The sequence below is a fragment of the Ammospiza caudacuta genome, chromosome 2, assembly GCF_027887145.1.
Source record: "Ammospiza caudacuta isolate bAmmCau1 chromosome 2, bAmmCau1.pri, whole genome shotgun sequence".
NCBI classification, from domain to species: domain Eukaryota; kingdom Metazoa; phylum Chordata; class Aves; order Passeriformes; family Passerellidae; genus Ammospiza; species Ammospiza caudacuta.
In genome coordinates, this window is record NC_080594.1 from 84,680,807 (window position 1) to 84,691,983 (window position 11,177).

An 11,177-nucleotide genomic window follows, 5' to 3' on the forward strand; every position below is an offset into this window, starting at 1 on the left:
TAGAAATGAAATTTAATTCTATTTTTAGGAAAGTCTTAGATAATTTCAGCCTATGATCAACATAAAACCAGAATGAAAAATATCAACACTGCAAATATGCCAAGGGAAACTCCCTTAAAGATGATAAAAGAGATCTTTAGATGTGGAGGACTTAATAAAAAAATCTGTTTAAAAAACAAAAGTTATTTTTTGTGTTAAAATTTTTAATGGAAAACAAATTTAAGAAAGAAATAATGTTGTCTTCCAGCTCTGTTCGCAGCTGTATTTCTGAGAAATCAAGTTTCCAAGTGGTGTTTACGACAGCTCATCTACAGATTAGCAGATCGAGATTTAAGAGTGTAAGCCATTAAAGCTTCTTATTATCCCAATTTATACATTGAAAAACGAGTCAACCCTTAAATTAAGTCAGAATAACACAACATATTTACTCATGGCTTGCAATATCCAGTCCAGGTGTTTTGTTGCTGTTGTATTTTGGAGGGTGCTACGTTTTTCAACTGACGTACATTAAAAGAAACTATATTTAGCCATCTTCACTGAAGACCTCAACTTCTCAGATATGCTATCAAAATACCCACCAAACTGGACCACTTTTAGCAGGAGAACGTTAATTTTTGGTGCCCTGTGAGAACACATGTTAACCATTAGATAGCTCTGCCATTGTAAGACTGTGAATGCTCTAAACTGTCTCAGGCAAACATGGGCATTGAGAGCTGGATATAAAACATGGCACAATTTTTGACATTTCCAGGTTTAAGGAGGTGATGGAAAAAGATTTCCATGGTGGGGTATTAAAAATAAATTTCAATGATATCCTACATTGCAATGACAATCCAAATATTTTGTGCTGTGCTAAATCTGTTATTTATTGGTATCTCTAAGAGACTGAGACTTGTATCTGTCATTCCTTAGCCTGCTTTTCAGATTTTGTGAAGTCAAGTAAATCTGCTTAAAAATTGCAAAAATTGTAACTTAAATCACACATAAATTATAGTTTTTCTTCCTTTCTAAAGGTATTATATAAAGAAGTGTTAATATTAGGATTCAAAATAGGTTTACAATTTTTAACTTATTTTTTATGTTATGTTAAAGTAGAACTGATATATACATTTTGTTTGCAAAATTAAAATTCTGGATTTGTTTAAGATAAACCCTATTAACTGGAAAATAATGCCCAATATTGGGCATTATTCATACCACAATATTGAGTATGAATATATCTCAAATATTTACATGTACAGTGCAAAAGATTTTTTATTCTAATTATTCCTATTTTTCTTGCAATTGTGCCTTTTCCCTACACAACAATATAGCTGTGCAGAGAGATCCTGAAGAGCCTTGGCTCAAACCATTCAAACACAACTCAATCAAGTTGCTTATATGATGTACTATTTTTAATTCTTTTTAATTCATATATCCAAATGCATCAGTGATATCTAGTACTATGTATCTTAAATAAAGCTTCTAATTTTTGCAAGCTTAAAGTACTACATTAAACAATTGGAAAGGGAGTGGAAAATAAGAGTACATGGTTTGTTTGGAAAAAAACAAACTAGTTTATCTTCTGTCTATGGAAAACAACTACTAGATGAGTTCTGAGTTGTGAATCTCTTAGTTCTAATATGTCTGTTTGTACATGTAGGTATTTTTTCTTTCTGGAAAGGGAAATCAGCAAAAATAATTTCTGTAGGCAAGCATGGAACTAAATATGATGTAAAAATGAGAAGATTAGGATACTACACTGAAATTAGTGTTCACGTGTTTCTGTAATTCATCAAGGAGAAAATCCAAAACAAAATACTTCTTACAACTGAGAAAAATTATTGCATAAGCATCTAGTTTCCATTACTGCTAGTAGCCCATGCTGCTGAGTCCTGTTGGCTTGGCCTTACCTGTACTCACTTTTGCAGAAAGTTGACATAGAGACTTTTCCTATTAAATCATATTTGGTTCTACATGTATGTAATGGGGTTTTACTCCAAGTGAAGCAGACAATGCACAGTTTGACACATCCTGGTAGTATCACACTATGTCTTAACTAAAAAAAAAAAAAAAAAAAAAAAAAAAAAGGGAAAAAAAAAAGAAAAAAACTCGACAGATTAAATTCAGCTAAGAATTTTTTTTACTTGATGAATAACTGTCATAATCACACAATAGAACCCCAGCAGGCTACTAAGAAATCAAATATTATGCTATGTCTTAAACTTCAATTTACAGCCTCACACTGAAGTGTTGTGCTTGTCTCCCTGTTTAAAAACAGAAGGTATTGCACATTGATGAATTATGTAAAAAGATGCTCATAACTCTTAGCAACATCATTTTGAAATTCCTCTCATTTGCTGTGCAAATACATCATATAAATGCATAATACACTCCTATTTTTATACTTTTATTATTGTGATAATTTTTGTGCATCAGACTATAATTATGCCCTTATTTAGATGCATGTTTTAAATCTACCATTGTGACAAAGGTTTAAATCCTTGTCTCAATTTGAATTGCATAGCCGCTAGTTCATTTATATTTTTGGAAGAATTTAGTTTATAAAGTCTATAGTAAGCTAATATAGTATGCATGGAAAATGAATTTGTTCATTCAACTAGAATTTTCTGCTGAGTTGAGCCTTTTATTTTTCACTGAGTTAACCCTCCATTACAATAAAACATCTGAAAACCAGCCAGTAATTTTGTAAGGCCAACATCAAATTTATTTAGAGAACTCAATGGCAGAAAACCCCAATCAAAACAAGACAAAATCCATGGTTTTCAATTATTTCTTGTTACCTGTCTAGTTTTCAAACGGTGCAACTGATACTGAATCTCTTTTAGAAGTCTGAACTTTTCATCACATGCTTTAAAGATGACTGATACAAAATAATAAGTGCTGCATGAAAGGAAAAACACAATAGAGATATAGTTAAAACTGGGGTTTAATATGTATAGAAGTATTTGTATTTTTTAATTAAAAGAAAAAACAAAAATATGAAAATAAGATTAATTTATGAATTAGTAATGGAAGAGTAGAAAAAGCCAGGTTTTGCTTTTAAAGATTGCTTTCAGAGGTTCTGACTACTCTTACCTAGTCTATGCACATTTCATTAGGGTGTCACTTCTGAGTCTATTCACCCCAGAGATTCTGTCCTGTACCTTCACCAAACAGACATATATCACCCCTACGGAAATACTTGTGTCCCTGTGTTTATGTTTTTATTGAAAATATAATAAAAACTTTAGCCATGCTTTATAACAAACATTAGGAGAATGCAGCTGTAAGGGAAGTTTCTGGGACAATCATTACCTGTCTACCAGCATGCATCAAATGCAAATGGCAGCCATAAAGGAGTAATTACTTGCCAATACCAGTTTATGGCTCTTAACGTTCACAACCTCGGAAGAACTGTAAAGACAAAGCAGTGCCCAATGAAATAGCTTTTCAGGAAATTGTCTTCTTTTCTTCTCCCTCCTCATGGATATTAAGGGAAAAAAATCTTGTCACAACAATAAGCACCTAGACCAAAAAATAAGCTTTCATAATTCTGCTCAATAGCAACTGAACTCTTCAATGACTATTAATAAGGAAGAGGGAACAGGTTTCAGTTCCAGCTGTACAGGGGATAGAAGACACTTTTAGAACTGCTTATGAGAACCAAGGGCATTGATTGTATGAGAAATTACAATACAGACACTACATCATTTTTTTAGACCTAAATAATGTGACTTCGTGTCTAATACTCATGGCATTCCAATGAAATGCAAACAAATTCCAGTAAAATTACACAACATTCAAATAACCAAAATAAACTTATTTTTACTCTGTTGTTTCTTCTTCACCTGGGGAAGGAGGTGTTGGGATTGTGGGAGTGCATGTATATGTGCTTTTTATGTTTCAGTAGGATATGAAATTGCTCTACATGCCTCTGAAAGCTCCTAATGAACTATCCTCATTTTGAAGTCTAATCTTCACAAAGGCATAGACTAATGTTCTGAGGAGTAACACTTCATTCATAGAAACTCCCAAAAGATACGTACATGGAATTTGTTTGTGAAGATGCCTTTTCAGAATCCAGGGTTAAATTTGCATCCTTAATAGATTCAGATAGTGTTGGATATTGATACTATATATATATATATGAATTATAATATTTTTATGGCTCATTGACTACTTCTATTTCAAAAATACTAAGTTGTCTTTTCTCCTATCTCAGTTGCAGCCTGTATGATTAGATAAGGTGTGAGCTATACCAGAATCATGGAATATGCTGGCTTGGAAGCTACCTACAAGGATCATTGAGTTTAACACCTGGCTTTGCACAGCACTACCCCCAAAAGTCTCACCATTACCCAAGAACATTGCCCAAATGCTTCTTGACCTCATTCAGTCTGGTGCTGTGACCACTGCCCAGCCACCCTCTCTCTGGGTGAGGAACGTTTTCCTAATATCCAACCTAAACCTCTCCTGACTCAGCTCCAGGACATTTCTGTGGGTCCTGTCACTGCTCACCACAGAGACCAGTGCCCACCCCTCGTCTTACTCTCATAAGGAGACTGTAGACTGCAATGAGTTCTCCCCTCAGTCTCCTCTTCTCCAGGCTAAACTGACCAAGTGACCCTAGCCCCTCCTCATTCAGCTTCTCTTCAAAGACCTTCACCATATTCAAAGCCCTTCTTTGGGCACTCTATCATGGCTTTATATCTCTATTATGTTGTGGTACTCCCAGTACTCAAGGTGAGCCTGCTCCAGTGCAGAGCAGGACAATCCCCTCTGCTGCCCAGCTGGTGCTGCTGTGCCTGATGTCCCCCAGAACACTCTAGTCCCTCCTGGCTGCCAGGGCACTGCTGGCTCAGATTCAGCTTTCTGTCAACCAGGAGCCCCAGATCCCTTTCCATGGCACTGCTTTCCAGCCTCTCATTCTCAGTCTGTACTGTACGTGCATGGTTGCCCCAGCCCAGTGGCAGAATCCAGCACATTCCCTTGTCGAACTTCACGTGGCTGGCGATTGCCCAGGCCTGTAATTTATCAAGGTCTCTCTGCAGGCTCTTCCAGACTTCAAGGGCATCAACAGCTCCTCCCAGTTTTGTGTCATCTGGAAACTTGCTTAGCATCCCTTCTAGACCCGTGTCCAAGTCATTAATGAAGATGTTGAAGAGCACAGAGCTGAGGATGGAGTCCTGTAGAACCCAAAAAGTCACAGGTCGACAGTCTGGTGTCACACCATTCACTGTAACCCTTGTGCCTGACCCCTGAACCAGTTGTTTATAATGTGTTTTTCCAGCTGTGAGCTGAATATTTTCTCTGCAAGGATACTAGCTATAAAATCTGCCAGCTGTCTTAAGCTGTTTCCAGGCCCTGTACTAACACAAATAATAAATAACAATACAGAAAGGCAGCAAAGCTTATTTAGGCTGAAGAGTTTTAAAATTAATCTGTCTGGCTTTGTGACATTGTGAAGACAAGAAGGTGCACACTGTTGATCGCTGGTAAACGGCTCAGAATCACTGTAGGGTCTCTTAAGGCAAAAATAAGAGAGTGAAATACAGTGACATCACCTAAACAGATTAGAGATTATTAAAAAATCTCTACAAAGTACAAAGGCAAAGTATAAAAACTGTTATTTATTTATTTATGAAGTGCAACTGCAAGTTAGAATGTTACAACTGGCATGAGGTTAACAAAATTAAACAACATTAAATATTCTTCATTGATTTCAAATTAAATTATTACCACAGTTAATTCAAATAGCAACTCTATATGTCAGAGGAGGGCACTTCCAGTAACTTCTGGAACACAGTCCTGGAGCAAGATGAAGACGTCTTGTCAGATTATCTGCAGACTAAAACTAAATTTCACTGATTTTCCTGGTGATTTTGAGTCCCTTGAGAAAATATGGTCAGTATTGCAAGTTCCATTGACTTGACTGGAATCTACAAATACTCTAAATAAATTCAAACTAAGTTCAAACATATCAATGAAGAAAGGGGAAAGTCATCAAAAATTGACACCAATTCCAATTTAAAATATACTGCAAATGTCACAAAGACATTAGAACACCAGAATATTTCTGATAAACTGTCCTTTGTCCAAAATTCTGAAAGTGGAAGTTTCCCTTTGCCAGTTTTATTTTGGATTTAGGAACTTGTATGAAACGTAGGAAAACTTAAGTTGAAAGATCAACAAGAATTTGTGTAATTTCAGATATAATTTAAACTTAATTTATGATACTAAACTTTTGTCTTAAATTATAATTTAGATTGGGTTTTTTTTTTTGTTGTGTTCCATATATTTCTAACAGTTTTCCTAATCTCAATGAGCCTGATTCAGAAAAAGAAAGAAAAATTTGACAATGCAAAGGAATTTTTTAAAATGTACTATTCAGAAATTAAAAAGCATAGAAGTTTTATGTCCAGGAAGTTTACTTTAAAGCTTTTGTTCCTAAGTTAAACTCTTGTTTATGGGTCTTGAACCATGTATTTTTATATATACATCCTACCATCCATCTTGACCATTTTAGTTATCATGATACATATGAAGTATGATTGCTTCTTAGCACTTGACAATGACAAGATTATTTTTATATTAACTCAGAAACTTACTTTATTGCAGCAGTAAGTGTGCAAACCATTCAATGTTTCCAGATACTGCAGTGCTGAAGCCAGGAAGTATGTTTTTACTGTAATGGAAAATATTTTTAAATACTCCAAGTGTACTAAGTGAAATGTGGCATTCAGGTTTCAATATGTCCAAAAAAGGATTTGGAATGACTGCTAGTATTACAAAAAAAAAAAAAAAAAACTGCCTGAAGATATGAGACAACACTGGCAGGGTTCGAAGCCTTTGAATAATTTCTGCTCTATAGTGAGCAAAAATCCCAAAAGAAACAGGCAAGCAAACAATCCAAGCCAATAGAAAAAACAAAACAAAACAAAGCACCAATCAATAGAAAGAAACATTCAAAAAAACCAACCAACAAAACAGAACAAAACAAAAAACACCCAAAAAACCAAGTTAAAACATGAAAATAGATTTATCCAGAAAATAGAAAGTGAGGTAAATGTGGACATGCCTTTATTTATTAACATTATTATTTGTTGTCTTTTCAGGTCTTTCTTTTCTCACATGAGTTAAATTCATTTTGCTTTGTCTGAAATCAGGCACTTATTTTGAATAGCTTCAAAACAGGGACTAATTAATTAGATCCTGATTTAGAGGTTAGAATTTTTGAAAATAAGGCTAGGATTGCTTCTATTGCACATTTGTTAAAGCAGAGATTTCGCACAACCATCTCTTTTAGGTAGTGAAAAACAACTATTCCAAAATTTCCCATTCTTCCTCTTTAAAACCACCTTTTTGTTGTCATTATAGTGCAAGAGTCTATTGCCATTACATTGCAACCATCCCATATTGCCAGAGCTTCGTACCTCCTTGATATTTCTCGTAGGCAGCTCCTCCAGGCACCGACTCTTCCTTGTCCTCACAGCAGCCAACTGACTCAAATTCCCACCAATCCCCTCTTTTATAACACTCTTCTTATTGGCTACAGGCGTGGCCTGTTAACATCCGGCCTGCTCCTAATCTTTAGTAATTGATTCAGCTGCAACTCTTTAGGGGATAAGATTACATTCTATGCCACCTTCATTTACCCATACTGTATCCCCCTACACCTCTTGGGCTTTCACCTTCTTCTGACAAAAAATTAAAGATATTAATTGAATAATGTAGTGCAAATTTCTCCCTGAGAAATAAGGTAAACGATTGTTTAGGTATTTTAGGCATAGAAATCATTTAACCATTTTCACCCTCCTCTCTTGAAGCCTAAGTATGTAAATCAGCTAATCTAACAACTTTTTGGTACAATATAGCCTTCAAAATATGCATATACATTGATCACAAAGGATACTTACCCAATTATTTTTTTTAATAGAAGTATGGGCATTGCTTATACAGATTCCAAGGTGAATCAAAGAAAAATTACATGCATAAACAATAAGCTGCCCAGATGGTCCATCAACAGTTAATTAAGTGGCAAACACAGAAGTATATCAGATGCTGCCAAAAAACTGCCTGCAGTCTCTGCCATGGGCTCAAATACAGATTGCTGGAGGAAAATCTTCTGCAGATTGGCATCGGTCTCTTGTGATGCTCATCTGAAAAACAGAGTAAATTTCACAAGCTACATTTGAAAATGAAAACAAGAGTAAGGGAAGCCCTGTCTGAACATTTTGCTAATAATGTGGCATGACTTTGTCGTGCTCGTGCTGCCAAGGTAAATTCAGAGCAGAGCAGCAGAGACCAAAGAGGACCAGCAGCTGTCACCTGCTCTCCATGTGAAGTGATGTGGCAGCCTCTGAGTCCCCATCTACTTCTTGTACTCAGATTAAAGAGGGTGGTGCCCTTTCCATCCCACAGCAGAGTTGAATGAACATGTGAATTCTGCTACACAACCATGCCCTGGGACAGTCTCAGCAGAAAGAAGGGGCTCTATGGTTACACTTTGCAGTTTTTGCCTGTACATTTCTTGAGAGTCCTTCACCCTCTAGAATAGTGTTCTAATACCTGTTATTAGCAAGCAAGTTTTTGGAGAGTAGAAGCAAGCTTAGAAAATATGTTTCAGATAAATATTAACTCTTTGCAATATTTTTTCCCCTTAAAACATGCCTGCTTTTCCAAGTCATGTAATTCCAGAGTCAATAAGAAAGCTGGAAAAAACAATCTGCCAGTCTCCCAAATGTAAATCTACCCAATATTTGTTACTTCAGTGCAATTATCAGATTTGCACTTTGACTCAGATTAATGGATAAAACCACTAAAAATTGCTTAGACAAGTGAGAAGACATGTGAATTGGTTAATAAGTGAATTAGGGATCCTCCCTTTGAAATTTGTTTCACATAAAAGAGCAGCAGTCATGAATATTTTAAAAGCAAAAACTCTTTAGGCTTCTTTAAATATTAATGTAGCAAAGAGAAAACATTGAATATCAGTTAAGAACATATAGTGTTTCAAGTATTAGGTTGTGAAGCTAGAAAACCAAACCAAAATGATTGATATTAAATAGCTTGTAATTTGTCATCTTTTGCCCCTTAATTTTTTTTTACATATTAAATCAGATGTTAATTTTTTTCCTAGAAAACATTTCTTTCTCAAGGGTTGTTTCTGTTATGTAATCTTAGAGAAATTAGATGGAAACACCAAAAAAAGGCAGAAGACTGGAAGTCTGAGACCAAATCACCCTTACAATCAAGTTTTTATGGAGTCACTGGGGAAAAAAGTATGAAACAGGCCACAAATCTTCCAAAAACAGAAGTAAAACTGTTTAAAGCACCTAATTTTGGTCATGAATTGGAATGAGAGAATCAATTAAAAATTCTAATATTGTAAAATATAAAACCATCAATTATCATGATTCCCAAAAGCTTTCAAGATGTGTAAAATGATGCAGTGGAGATGTGCTCAGCAAGAGTTCAAATGGTTACTGTTGTTTTTCAGTTAAATAAATATGCTTCTGCTCTCTCCACTGCTGCTGTGTCCAAGGCAACTCATGTAGGCAATGCACATCTTCTCAAGAAAACCACAGTAATGGATACAATACTAAAGTAAACAGATTTGGCCCAAAACAGCATAAAAAAATAATCTCCCATTCAAAGTGCAGTTGTACATGTAGTTTCAACTGTTCCCAAAATGAAATCTTTTATATATGGCACTTTTTCAGCTTCAGCTTGGATAATCCAAGGAAAGCTATTTGCTCTACTTGCAATAAAAATTTGTATGCTCACAAACCTGGAGTCTATGTTGGCACATCTGTGCTTAGTTTCCATCTGCAAGTATTGTAGCCAATATATTCCAGTGATTGCAGCCAAAATAAAACAAATATAAAGAAAATTCAACAGTGAAGTGACTGAAACTGTTAGACATTGCACATGATTCTGCATTACCTTTTATCTTATTATTCTTTTACTGCAGAACAAAAGGCAATTTAAAGCCAGTAACAACTATGGAACTTGTGTACAGATCTACAGTTTGCATTTATTTTCTCCAAAGCCAAACTGCATAGTTATCACATTTGCAAAAATAAAGGTGGACTCTTCTTCAGATAAAATAAACTTTTTGCAGATAAAACCTAATTCAAGTAGAATAGAGATTGACAGATGAAAGACTGCTAACACAGGGATTGACACAACTAATACTGAGGCTCAAATAAGTGATGCAGATAAAAAAAAAAGAATTATGCAAGCTATCATCTTCTCTGAGAATCCCATATGCCCAACCCCAAAGTACAAGTCATTAAAAAATGCCTAATATTAAATTTAATTCAGTAATAATATATTATTCTTACTGGATTTGTATTGGGTTTCATTAATTCATTTATTAAAATGAACACAAACAAACACCAGGAATAATTTAGTTTGATTATCTATTATACTTAAGTCCCTTTTCTGGGAATGTCAAATTCTAAGGACTGCAGCAAATCCTCCAGCAAATAAACAGAAGGAATCGCTAACCCAGAACTGAAAATATTTATATGGAGACAATTTTTTTTAAAAAAGAGCAGAAATGTGTACATTGACCAGGCGCAACTTGAGAAAGCAGCAAGTATCTCAAATTTTTTCTTTTCTTTTTTTTTCACTTGAGTTGCCATTCTAGATGGATGAAATATCCTGGTATTGGTGTTTGTTCACTTGTTTACTTTTGTGTTTACGCATCTTTACATTAAACAAGACAATTTTTTCTAAAAAGACATTTTTTTCATGACGTGAGACGTTTGGTCCTTCCACATAGCTGCTAGTGCTCTTACACCACCACTCAATTCTTAGGAGGGAATTCATTTCTACAATTAATTTCAGAAATTCCTTGACATCCCCCAGTGGCAATTTAAAATCTCTGAGGCATATGGATGCATAACATATTGATGGCTTTCATATATTTTGTCTTTTCATTTTTCTGTCATGTGCTGAATTTGTATCTCAAAATCATCAATGGTCAGCACACAGCAGAATAGGAAGCAAGAAATTGCTCTTCACTCAGAAACGAGAATTTTAAACAGGAAGGGAACCCAAATGTTTGCAATATTGGTCCTGTTTATATAGTAATTCAGTATTTCAATATTGTCTTGTTTGCTGAACTCACATAAGACATCGACCTGTCAATAACCCATGTATCATGAATTCAATGTTTCCTGAGATGT

General features: G+C 35.0%; 1 long non-coding RNA gene across 1 annotated transcript; it reads right to left on the reverse strand.

Moving 5' to 3' along the window:
• Positions 1-1,949: 1,949 nt before the first annotated feature.
• LOC131554864 (uncharacterized) lies at positions 1,950-7,464 on the reverse strand. The gene is made up of 5 exons (XR_009274456.1): positions 7,416-7,464; positions 6,591-6,667; positions 3,298-3,396; positions 2,784-2,883; positions 1,950-2,038 (listed from the first exon to the last, which is right to left on the reverse strand). It is a non-coding gene; the product is annotated as an uncharacterized LOC131554864 (long non-coding RNA).
• Positions 7,465-11,177: the final 3,713 nt, after the last annotated feature.